This window comes from Pinus tabuliformis, chromosome 2_1 (genome assembly GCF_031772625.1).
Source record: "Pinus tabuliformis cultivar Carrire ecotype Pingquan chromosome 2_1, CPIR1, whole genome shotgun sequence".
NCBI lineage: Eukaryota > Viridiplantae > Streptophyta > Pinopsida > Pinales > Pinaceae > Pinus > Pinus tabuliformis.
Window position 1 is genome coordinate 94217059 of NC_142299.1, and position 12239 is coordinate 94229297.

General features: G+C 39.5%; 2 pseudogenes; both read right to left on the reverse strand.

The window, feature by feature from the left end:
* Nucleotides 1-6764: 6764 nt before the first annotated feature.
* Nucleotides 6765-7249, reverse strand: LOC149198944 (vacuolar protein sorting-associated protein 25 pseudogene; annotated as a pseudogene).
* A 4149-nt stretch (nt 7250-11398) lies between these two features.
* On the reverse strand, nt 11399-11943 carry LOC149198945 (vacuolar protein sorting-associated protein 25 pseudogene; annotated as a pseudogene).
* Nucleotides 11944-12239: the final 296 nt, after the last annotated feature.

The window sequence follows — 12239 nt, forward strand, 5'->3', positions numbered from 1 at the left end:
TCTTTGAGAGGTTGATTACACTAGTATTTTCACAGTAGATGGTGATAGGCTGATTTGTTTTTATATTGACACCATTCAAGGCTTCCTTCATCCATAGGATTGTGTATAATAATTACAGTTGCTATATATTCAGCTTCCATTGTGGAGAGAGATATAGATGATTTTTTTTCTCTTAACCAAGATGAAGACAATCTCATAGGAAGAATGCATTCCCACTGGTACTCTTGCGATCATCAACGCTTATTTCCCAATATACATCAGTTTATTATTTCAAGGTATGATTTATGTTCTTGGGGTACCATAGTCCAAAATCAAGAGTGCCTTTTAGGAATTTGAGTATTATTTTATAGCTACCAGTGAGATTCTTTAAAAGCTTATTGGAATCTTGCTACCATGTCTACTGCCCGCATGATGTCTGGTTACAAAGTTGTTATATATAAGAGACCTCCAATCATTGAATTGAAATGCGTTACATCCACCATAGGAGATTCGTCATCCTTACTCAACTTGTAACATGTAGCCATAAGTGTGCTTATAATGACACATTCTTCCATCCCAAATCACTTAAGAATATCCCTAAGATATTTTTTGTGATATTAACATTCTTGTTTTCGTCTTAGTTTCTTGAAGTCCATGAAAGTAAGAAAATTATCTAATCATTGACATTTCAAATTTTTTGACATGTCTTTGGAAAATTTGTGACTCATTTCATCATTGTTTATCCCAAACATTAGATCATCCACATAAACTAGTGTAATTAGCATATTGTCTTTGTCCATCTTCATGTACATGTTGCTTCCTACAACTCCTTTATTGAATATTTTTTGTTGAATATAATGATAAAATCTAAAATATCAAGCTCTTGGAGCTTGTTTTAATCCATATAGTGCCTTCTTTAATTTTCATATAAAGTCTTTATTTTCAGATAAGTCAAAACATTTTGGTTGTTACATGTATACTTCTTCTTTCATATCTCCATTTAGAAAGGTTGAATTCACATCCATATGATATACTTTAAAGCCTTTTGAATAAGAAAACACTAAAAACGGAGTGGACTGCGTGCGCAGATTTTCATTTGGGCAGAGGACTTCTGGCAGGATGAGATCGAAACCTGTGGGCGGCCAAACGGGGCCCAAACTTTTCAGATCCGAGGGTTTTGTGCTCAGATCTAGCCTGGATCTACACGATCAGGCTAACACTCGAGAACAGTCAGAACCCTGGAAGCAGATCAGCAGCAACAAGCAAAGATCGGGCAGAGGGTTGGTGGATCCAGGCATGCACAAGGAAAAACGACCCGATACGAGGCCAAATCCAAAAGACGGTTCACAGATGGAACAGGTAATAACAACTCCTTTTTAGATTTTTATTAAAACCCCTGTGGGGAAAACCTGCTTAGTATGGGTACATGCAGAAAGCACTATCTTGCAGCTGAAAAAACAAATAAGGGCAGTAACGGGATACCCGGTCCAGATCCAACATTTGGTCAGTGGTAGGTGGTCCCTCCAGGATAGTAGATCGCTGAAAAGCTATGAGATAATTCCAGGATCAACCATTTCTCTAAACCTCAGGCTGAGAGGAGGGGCTACGCCTCAGGGACAGTCAAGCTCCTCAGGAGGAGACAAGGGGAAAAAGACAGCACCTCAGCATCAACCCAAGGAAGGTCCCTCATATAAAAACATTTTACAGGGCAATAAAGAATCAGCGGCCTCTCCAGATCAAGGTGGATATACACCTCGGCCATACATAGTAGATCAGCTAGGGCAAACCCCAGCTCTAAACTTTGATTCTACAGGGCTTGATGATTTCGTTAAGTCCTACGAAACACAGGCCCTAATCTTCCGTTTTAATAGTTTCTGGCCAAAACCAATGGACCTATTCCACTGGATCTTCACCAAATGGACCATGGAATGTGACATACATCTATGCTCCAAGGGGTTTTTTATAATAAGATTTGCATCCAAGGAAGTTAGAGATACAATCATCAGTGTTGGGCCCTGGTTTTGGTGAACATCGGGGTTGTTTATGACCCCATGGTTCCCAGATTTCGATCCAAACAAAACGACGGTATCCAAAGTGCCGGTCTGGGTCCGTCTATACAACCTTCCCCTTCACTTTTGGAGTGAACGAGTACTGGAAGGCATCGGGAACAGTATAGGGAAATATCTCAAAACAAATCTGGAAAGGATTGATGAAAGGGTCTATACTTTCGCACGTATTTGTGTGGAAGTAGATCTAAGTAAAGGGTTGCTAGACAACATCAGGCTGATCTACAAACAACAAAATTGGCTGCAAACACTAGACTACGAAAACACTGCTTTCAGATGCAGGCTCTGTAGGCAGACATGACATTTGCAAAGCACATGTCCAGAAGCAAAGAAAGTAAACAGCAAAAAGAAGCAGAAAGGGAAGCAGAGGAAGGGATGGCAATTCCCACCCCCCGTCTCAGAGCATTAAAAATCAGAAGCAGAAGAGGAAGATACCCCCACAGAGAATGCAGAGGTCTCTCAAGGAATGGAGACCCAGAAGGGAACCACATCAGATAACAAAGCCACACAGTTCCACACAAATCAGGGAGAGAAGGCAAACGAGGATCTGAATATGGGAGGGACCAAAAGGCATCATCACTCAGACACTTCAGATTGAGACAAGGAAACAGTTACACAGAAAGTAGAAACACAGTTAGTCATAGCTTCGATCGAGCCAACTCAAGGTGAGTGGCGCAAGGTCGAAAAGAAAAAGGGGAGAAAAACTTGAAGGGTGAGTCCATTACTCACTACCGGTTTTCAGTTTTTCTGCCCTTCCCCCTTCTTTCTCTCTTTCTCTTATTCTTCTTCTAGTGCACGTTATTTTTAAACGTTGCATGGGGTGCGAAAGCACTTGAGCCCTATGGGCTAATACTGAAATGCTTAATGCATCTGCAATGTGTAACTTTTCATTTTTTAAATAAAAGGTTACCGATTTTTTCCTTGGAAAAAAGAAAACACTAAAAACATCCTTATAGCTTCTGATCAGTAAACAGGAGCAAAATTTTCTTCAAAATCAATTCCTTCAATTTGAGAGTATCCCTTGCACACCAATATTTCCTTGTTTCTAATGTTGTCCATCTTCATTCATGTTTTTCTTATACACCCACTTGGTTCCTATGAAATTCTTATCCTTTGGACAAGATATTAATTCCAATGTTCAGTTATTTTCAATTTGGTTCATCTCTTCTTCCATTTCTCTTATCGAGTGAGGATCCTTACTTGATTGAAATTCTCTAGTTCTATAGTGGATAGTAAGACAATATAATTCCTTTTGGTGTGTTTGCCATATTTCTTCCAATTTGTATTCCTCCATCCTCATCTCCAATGATTTGGTCTTCTAGATGATTTTTTTGTACAAACCTTACCTTTGATGGTGTTTGAGATGGTTCCTCCTTTTGATTTTCTAGCTCCTCCTCTTCTTTTGGAACGCCTTCCTCTCAATCTGCAAGGTTAGGGTCTTATTTGATAATTGGTTTGAACTACTTCTTTTTCAGGAAGAGCCTCATCTATCTTTACATCGATCCTTTCAACTATCTTTGACAAATGATTGTTGTAGCATTTGTAGGCCTTGCTTCTTAATGAGTATTCATGGAAAATTCCTTCATCAACACGTGAATCAAATTTTCCTAGTTAATCCTCATTAATCTTCATAAGGAATTTTCTTCCAAATATTTTTAAGTGTTTCATATAGGTAGGTAATCCTTTCCATAATTTATATGGAGTTTTATAATTGTTTACCTAGAGTTGAGCTATGTTCATGATATAGCTTGTTTCCCCAATTGCCTCCCTACACCATACGAAGTCTTTCGGTCGAAATCCATTGATGTCAACCTATCATCGGAAGCGAGAAACCTGCCATTGATGTCAACCTATCACCGGAAGCGACAAACCTGCCATTGATGTATGCAAGCCTCAAAGTACTAAAGGGGTGTTTCTAAGTCAACTTCTTGGATGATGTGCTGATGTTGACAAGAAGCGACTCGTCGAAGGAGGGCCTTGATGTATCCCACATCAACGACACAAAACGAGGTAAATGATTTTGGATATGAAACATCGACTGACGACACAAGGTTCAAGAATGGCGGGCATGAAAATGAAGGTTTACGGTATTTCAAAGGATGAAATTTGAATTGAATGACTTCTCTTGAACATATCAGCAACACTGAGGTGAATTGGTAGCATTGGCCCAAAAAAAAGTAATGGATGGTATTATAGACCAATGGTGTGATAACCATCAAGCTGAATGACCCAACCCACATAGTCACAGTGATGAGATGAAAGTGTCATGTTCAAGGGTGACCTGCTACCATAAAGTTTTCTTGGCTTTTCCCATTTTCCCCAGTCATTTCTGACCAATACCTCTTTATTTTTTATCAAGCTTGAGGAGGATAACATATGCTTGTTGTATAATTCCACCCTTCGGGTGAATCCATCGCTATTTGATGTTTTAATGAGTCTAGCGAAGGTGAAACTCGGTCTTGTCTAGATGGACAAGTTTGTCACTATTTAATGTTTTTAACGAGTTTAACGACAAAGACAACTCGGTCCTTTTCATGTTTAGGGAGTTTGAAAAAGGGACGAAAACAAAACTCCATAAGTTCTTTTTCATAAAATAATCTCTCAAGTCTGAAAAAGTGTAAAATAATACAAGAGAGATATTGTTTCCAATCCTTTAATGAGCTGGAATAGACAAGCGGTCGACAACCTTTTCATATTTAGAGAGTCTGAAAAGAGTTTAAAGAGGACTCCATTTTGAGGAACGAGTGGCATCTAGGGTAGCAATTGGTTCCGGTGATGTTGGAACTTCTCAAAACATGTTGATTTATGTGAAGAGGCTGGCTAATAAGACTACTCATTGCAACTGTTCCTCAAAAAGGGTAAAACAACCAAGTGAAAGCGTATGATCGACCAAAGAGATGGTGGTGATGGAATGAAACAACCAAGGCTCATCTGATAGAAAAGGCTGATAGAATGGCAATCACAAGGGTTAAAATGGAAATGGGTTAATTTTTAGACAAGCTTGAACCATAGGGAACTATGCTTGGGTTCAGTTTCATGTTTACACAAGCTTGAAACAAAAAATTATGCTTGGATTCAGTTTCATTTTTACACAAGCTTGAAATGACCAAAAACTATTCTTGAATTGGTTTACATGCCCCCAACATGATGAAAGGGAGAGTCTCCTGTAACCAAATGGAAGCCACTACGGTGAAGCAGGATGGGTATCCAGATAGGGACAAAGGTGAATGGGCGATTCCCTTCACATAACCTACAAGGAAACTTAACTTTACCACTAGGTGCATGCCCCCCTAAGCTTCATTACATTCATCTAAGTAGACTTGACTATCAAGTGGATGGAATGAAGGTTCATTTACGAGATCAAGTGAGAGACGTGACTGGGATTTTACGAGATCTAATCAAAGACTCGACTTAGAACTTGCTCTAGGGGACCTTGTTTCATTTTTTAATGAGCTTGACACAAGACAAGGAACTATGCCCATATCCTTGGTTTCATTTTTTAACGAGGTTGACACAAGACCAGGAACTCTCCTCATATTCCTTGTTTCATTTTTTAACAAGCTTGACACAAGACAAGGAACTATGCTCATAGGCCATTGTTTTATTTTTTAACAAGGTTGACACAATAAAATGAACTATCGTCGGATTGAATCACAACTCATAAGAGGTCATGAAGGAGAGATCTGGTTCCATTGCCCCTAATACATAATGTACAACATCACTAAATTGATCGTCAGTTGATGTAGGTATGGAACATGTTGCCACATAATTAACCTGCAGCGGGGATGATAACATTGGTACAAAAGGACCATTTAGGGAAGATGGTTGACCTTGTTAGCGCTTGAAATTTCACCTCAGGCTGAGAAAGGTAAACCTCAAGGCAACATCAAACCACTTAGCCTCGTAGCTAGCCCTACGGGGCAGGAGAAGGCTCTCTCCGGTCTATCTCAGTAAAGATCTTCAATGGGCGAGATGACCAATAGAAAAACACTGATTTTAGGCTAGTAAATTGATAAAAAAGGGTTTTTAATAGAATGATGGGGTTTTTCTGGGCTGCATGGGAAAAGTAACAGCTTGAGCAGAGAAATGTAATCAAGAACACAGATTATCCCTTGAGGCAAGGTAGGCAAGAAATTTAACATTAAATTGAGATTAAATGGGATGGCAAGACTGGTGAGGAGCTTACAAGGGCATAGAAGATGAATCCTTGTCAAACAGAAGAAAACATGAAATATTGAACAAACTTAAAGGCAGAGCATACAAATGATGAATTCTACCTTAACACTTCATTTGTTCAATTAGAAATGATCATGAAGTGAAATGAAACATAACAGTTTACATATGAAACAAAAGAAAAACTTATGCTAACTTTCATACCACAGGAATCTCAGAAGTCAGAGCTGTGTAATTTCATTAAAAATCTCTGTCAAAAACTGTACAATGAAGCTCTGTTACACACACCTCTCAGCACTCAGAATTCTCTCCCCCACTAACCTTTACAAATGATTTTTAATACATTAAATAAGACTGTTGTAAGAGAAAACAGATCAACCCAAAAACCTGGGCGACGTTTCACCTGAAGTTACATAAATAGAACAAAGGACAACTTTCTCCTCGAAATTCTCTAACCAAAAAGACTAAAAATTGGAGCGCAGACCCCATTATGTGACTAATAGATAAGAATACGAATCCTATTCTTCTGGCAACAGGTGTCTTTGTTTATTTTTGGCTGAAGTGAAGGCCAGGTGTCAAGGATGTGCACCAAATTTTTCTAGTTGAAAAATCCTTTTTGGATATTTTCCCAAACCCTTCACTCTCCTCGAGATTCTCTTCATCATCTGTGGATGTTCCTTTAAAAATCACAGCTTTCCCACGTTGCTCTAGTAACTTAAGAGCCCGGATTAAAACTATGCGATCAATGCCAGCAAGCTCTGCCTCTCTTGACTCAACACCAGATCGAATCCCTTCAAGATTCATAATGTCATCTTCGAGGCCATTCTCATGAACAAACTTCAATATGTACTCAGCCCAATCCTGGATTCGACGCCAAAGAATTAAACATTTTTTGTGTCCTTTATCTAGCCATTCAGCTCGACCTTCAAAAACTAATACTGCACTTGTTTTTCCCGAGTATCCCTTACAGGCTGCAAGGTGAAGTAAGGGGGGTAATTGAAGAAATCTGGTAGCTTCAAATCCGCCATTTGTTTTACTGGTTAAGAAACCAGCTCGTGCCGCTTTTATTGTGTCTATTAGTGAACTTATAAAACTCCTGAACCAGAAAGTATTGACCATGTTTGTTTCCTTCAAATTGTTATATTATCAAAACATAAATAAATTTGAAGCAGATTGTCGAGTGGAGCTAGAAATGCGGGCTTGTTGCCGGTCCTTCACTAATTGGTTTCTTTATATTTGAATGAGTTCTCTATTTATGAACTGCAAAATTCACCATTTTAACTCCCTCCGAGCAGCTTTCACAACACTTCGAAGAATCTTTAGTCCTTCGTTCAATCACCAATGCAATCAAACTGTGATTTCACCTGCAAACTTTCATAGGAATTCAAAATACCAAAAACTGAAACAGTAGATTAACCAATGTTTACATCATTTGCATTTGGGGCGCTCACGTCCACTGATGATACCAGCGGATACTTTTGTCCCTGCATAACCAGAAGCATTCAACATTTTTTCAACTTTAATAGACACAGGTAGACCTTTGGATGAATCAGGGTTCAGGATCAACGTTTCTGTTATTAAGATCTTTCCTGCATCTGAATTAACCTTCCCTAGCTCTGTGTCATACATAGCTGAACGAGGAAACTTTACAAACGATGGGGTAAAACCAGCAATATGGAATGCTATACCCATTTCATGAGCAGAATCAATCTCAAAAACTGATACAGCATCTCCCTCTGAAGCAAATATATGCACTGTGTGTGAGAGATTGCGCTTCACTCCAGAGATAACTGCTACCGAGGGGACAATACCTTATTCGACCAGTTTCAGCTAGGTGTACAGGCAATGCCAACTCCTGCCCAGGTAAAATAGGATCCATCACCTTGGGAGCAATTCCAAAGGGAATATCAAAGCGTACTTCTAAAGAAACACAGGTTGCATTGACGAGTGTGACCGTAGAATATAATCTGACTAGCTTGCTATATGTTGTGTTGAGACCTCCAATATGACAGGCACCACAAACTTTGAATTTGAATAGGCCTTATTGATAGTCTCTTGTATGCCAATCCCTGCAGGTGGATCTTGCTCCTGGTGCCTTTGTCTTGTCCCGAAAGTTTTAGAGAAATCAACCTCTAATGACTTCAAACCTACAGGATCCATTGACATTGGCATTGAGGCTCTCGAAGTTCCTTCAAGCTGAATGCAGATCATATGATGCCGCGAACCAGAGCTTTTCCTATCAACAAGCCTCTCAGAGGGCTGATTAGGCCTCCACCTCTGAAAAAGTTCTTCTGGGGTTTCTTCAACAAACAAAGGCATAGCACACCCTGGTTCAACAGAACTCCTTACTGCTCTGTCCAAGATTTCATTGTTCTCCACAATTGTAGGGCCACGAATCAACCAAAAATATAGAAGCATTCCAGTGTCATTTTGAAGGAAATATGGTGCATATCGCCTTACATGTGCATTCCCAAGAGGACTATACTCTTCAACCTGATGATTTCCAGGACAGTCATCTGATCTAAATCCATCCAACATATCCTCTCATTGCCTCGAACAGCAGCCTGCATTAGTGTTTCCGTAAGGTTTAAATTGAGCTGGGATAATGAGTCAATATGAATATTTGTCATGGGTGATGTGCTCAATAGGCCATTGCATCCAAAATTTCTAATAAGATGGACACTGCAAGCTCCAAGGCTCCAAGAAAGGTTCCCATGTAACCTTGTGAATGTTGTGATAGTTCATTTGCATCTTCAGGCAAGCTGTTACAATTTCTGTTGTATTGATTGCTTCGTTTCTTACAATCTTTTTTTCTGCCTCATGCTTTCTGCAGGTCTTCGTAATCTCTGGGTTTCTACAACTTTACAGTTCATAACAAACATGGCCCGGTACTGAGTTACATATATTTCATGTCTTTGGCAGTCAATACAAAGAGTCGTAAAGCACACTGGACAGCTGAGCAATGCATCAGATTTCCTGCCTTGTCTTTTGCATAGTACCCAAGTCTCGTCCTTGTCATTAATTTTGAGTATAGTTGTCCACTTTTCTTCCCCAGGAACAGTTAAGTTGATGTAATTGAGATATCCCAGTTTGATGGCAATGAAAAGATAACTCTCTCAAGCTAAATGCAAGCATCGCACATATTCACTCTTGCTGTCTATGAACTTACGACTTTTCAGAGATGATTTCCTTTGCAAACATCTAAGTAGCTGTGGGTGAAAGCTAATTGTCATTGGCCTGCATATTTGAACTGAGATTTTGACAGTCACCTGCCAATTTGACTCTGACGGAGAACCTTGAAAAGACGGAGTCTAACATTGGCTCCAATTGGGATGGCAGCTGCCGCTTCGTGGAGGTTCCAAGAACCGCAGAACTTTGGGAGAGTAGACAATGCCTCCACCCATTGGGCAATGGAGTCATCATCGACACAACTCTTAACTCAATTTTCAAACTGAAACTGAACTCAAACTGATTTAATCTCAAGACTGAAATGACTGAAAAACTAACTTCAAACTAAACTGGAATAAGACTCAGAACGAAATGCTGCCTTTTGGCTGCTTATTTATTTACAAAATCTACCCTACTTTGTTGTACAAACAATAGATCAGGTAATACTGAAATGCCAGATTAACCATTCAAGTAAACCTGAGAATGATGCCGCTTGAGAATACTTCCACCAGGACACAGATGTGATTGCTGGCAGCCCTTCATGCACGTAATGAGCCTGGTCACGTACAAGACAGCCTGATCTATCAATCAAACTGAAAAACATGTCCATGTATGCCGCAATAGGATCACGGAAGCCAAACTCTGTTGGTTGCCCCAACTCTGCAATACATACTTCCAGCTGCACACTGTCAATATAAACATCTGTAGGCAAGTCTGTTATTTCTTGTTGCGAAGGAGGAAGGATTTCCAAGAACTTTTTAGGGTCTTGGAAATCATATGACTGGATTTGCTCATCTAAACATTGAATCTCCTTCTCAAGTTTTTCAACAATTATCTCACAAAATCTAGTTTTGATTTCAAGATGAAACTCCGGAGATTTCAAACATTGAAGGAAGGTACTGAAAAATTCTTCATTAATTTCAATATCCACTAACCATTCTCTAACTTCGTTTAGAGCTTCACACAGGGCAGGGTTTGCCACATACCCCACCATTGCATGAATGGATCAGCAAGCGTTGGACTGTCTGGATCGAGTTGGAGTCGCCAGGTGAAAGGTTCAACCTGCATATGTATCTAACTGCTGTCCACCATCAGCATCAGATCTGCAATTTGATTTCATGTACTGGGACAAGACAATCAACAAATTGAATGTTCTCCCCAGTATGGTCGCCAATATGTTAGCGCTTGAAATTTCACCTCAGGCTGAGAAAGGTAAACCTCAAGGCAACATCAAACCACTTAGCCTCGTAGCTAGCCCTACGGGGTAGGAGAGGGCTCTCTCCGGTCTATCTCAGTAAAGATCTTCAATGGGGGAGATGACCAATAGGAAAACACTGATTTTAGGCTAGTAAATTGATAAAAAAGGGTTTTTAATAGAATGACGGGGTTTTTCTGGGCTGCATGGGCAAAGTAACAGCTTGAGCAGAGAAATGTAATCAAGAACATAGATTATCCCCTGAGGCAAGGTAGGCAAGAAATTTAACATTAAATTGAGATTAAATGGGATGGCAAGACTGGTGAGGAGCTGACAAGGGCATAGAAGATGAATCCTTGTCAAACAGAAGAAAACATGAAATATTGAACAAACTTAAAGGCAAAGCATACAAATGATGAATTCTACCTTAACACTTCATTTGTTCAATTAGAAATGATCATGAAGTGAAATGAAACATAACAGTTTACATATGAAACAGAAGAAAACTTATGCTAACTTTCATACCACAGGAATCTCAGAAGTCAGAGCTGTGTAATTTCATTAAAAATCTCTGTCAAAAACTGTACAATGAAGCTCTGTTACACACACCTCTCAGCACTCAGAATTCTCTCCCCCACTAACCTTTACAAATGATTTTTAATACATTAAATAAGATTGTTGTAAGAGAAAACAGATCAACCCAAAAACCTGGGCGCCGTTTCACCTGAAGTTACATAAATAGAACAAAGGACAACTTTCTCCTCGAAATTCTCTAACCAAAAAGACTAAAAATTGGAGCGCAGACCCCATTATGTGACTAACTGAGGTCATAGATAAGAATACGAATCCTATTCTTCTGGTAACAGATGTCTTTGTTTATTTTTGGCTGAAGTGAAGGGCCAGGTGTCAAGGATGTGCGCCAAATTCTTCTAGTTGAAAAATCCTTTTTGGATATTTTCCCAAACCCTTCACTCTCCTCGAGATTCTCTTCATCATCTATGGATGTTCCTTTAAAAATCACAGCTTTCCCACGTTGCTCTAGTAACTTAAGAGCCCGGATTAAAATTATGTGATCAATGCCAGCAAGCTCTGCCTCTCTTGACTCAACACCAGATCGAATCCCTTCAAGAGTCATAACGTCATCTTCGAGGCCATTCTCATGAACAAACTTCAATATGTACTCAGCCCAATCCTGGATTCGACGCCAAAGAATTAAACATTTTTTGTGTCCTTTATCTATCCATTCAGCTCGACCTTCAAAAACTAATACTGCACTTGTTTTTCCCGAGTATCCCTTACAGGCTGCAAGGTGAAGTAAGGGGGGTAATTGAAGAAATCTGGTAGCTTCAAATCCGCCATTTGTTTTACTGGTTAAGAAACCAGCTCGTGCCGCTTTTATTGTGTCTATTAGTGAACTTATAAAACTCCTGAACCAGAAAGTATTGACCATGTTTGTTTCCTTCAAATTGTTATATTATCAAAACATAAATAAATTTGAAGCAGATTGTCGAGTGGAGCTAGAAATGCGGGCTTGTTGTCGGTCCTTCACTAATTGGTTTCTTTATATTTGAATGAGTTCTCTGTTTATGAACTGCAAAAGTCACCATTTTAACTCCCTCCGAGCAACTTTCACAACACTTCGGAGAATCTTTAGTCCT